The following is a 1,115-nucleotide window of genomic DNA, read 5'->3' as shown; positions in this document are numbered from 1 at the left end:
AGGAGCGGGGCGGCGAGTCTTTGTATTTTGGAATGGGCAGCGCTAGGCCCAAATTTGGGCCGGTCACCGCGCGAGCGCATGATTAAACTTCCTACAGCCATCAGATCCTGTTCCCCTTTTCGTCGTCTGCCTCCCCTTCGTCTCAATTCCAGCCAACATCTGCTACAACGCGCATCTATCTCCCGCTCGCCGTAGAAACAAACCACCCTAGGCTACTCGTAGCACTGGGAAACACGCCTCATTGGCGAGGCAGCTCCCCGGCCCTGCGGTGGCAAGCCCATGCATCGCCTCCAGCACTGGTGGGTGCTGGTCGCAGCACATCGTGCCCCTGTCGTCTTCATCATGGGGCAGGTGTCTGTTTCTAGTAAAAACAGCCGTGGGTCACAGCAAAAATCATCGCCAGTTACAGCAAAAAGGGTCACCCAAATGGATCCAAGGGAAAAAAGCGCGTGGTCGCTCCGAGCAAAATCGACACGCTCCCGCAAAAAGTTCACCGGTTGCAGAAAAATGCCTCGCTCGCCTTCGGCGAGTTGCACAGCCGCGGCTGGTTCCAATTTATTCCAAAGCCGGTTACAGCTCCTTATGCATATGGTTGCAACTCCATCACCGGCGGTGTTGTTGGCTCCAGCTCTGGCGAATAACAATTGGAGCTTTGTATGCATACGGTTGTAGCTCCATCTTCGGTAGTGGCCGTTGGTTTCAACTCCACCAAACAACAGTTGCAACTCCTCCAATAGGCGGTTGCAGCTCCTGCGCTGCCGTTGCAGCTCGTTTCCCACGAAGGTGTGTGGGTCGTCGGAAGGCCTCCAGCTCCTGGCCTCAGCGGTCCCAACTTCTCGCATAGGCGGTTGCAACTCGATGGTGCCCAGTGGCCATCATCTCCAGGGACGATGGTGGTTGTAGCCCGCGACATAGTCATGCGCATCGACACCGTCGTGCCGTCCTAGCGCCTAGCACACGGCCATCATGTTGCTGCTCCTGCGCCACCCACCCCCATATCTCGTTGCTAGAAAGTTGTGATGTGGTTATTGGGGGAGAAGAAGAAAGACAAAGGAAAAAAAATGAATGGTTGAGGTCGACGCATGTTAGAGGATAAGGAAAAAGTGTGGTCGCTC

Source organism: Triticum dicoccoides, chromosome 1A (genome assembly GCF_002162155.2).
Source record: "Triticum dicoccoides isolate Atlit2015 ecotype Zavitan chromosome 1A, WEW_v2.0, whole genome shotgun sequence".
NCBI classification, from domain to species: Eukaryota; Viridiplantae; Streptophyta; class Magnoliopsida; order Poales; family Poaceae; genus Triticum; species Triticum dicoccoides.
Note: the sequence above shows the minus strand (reverse complement) of the source record.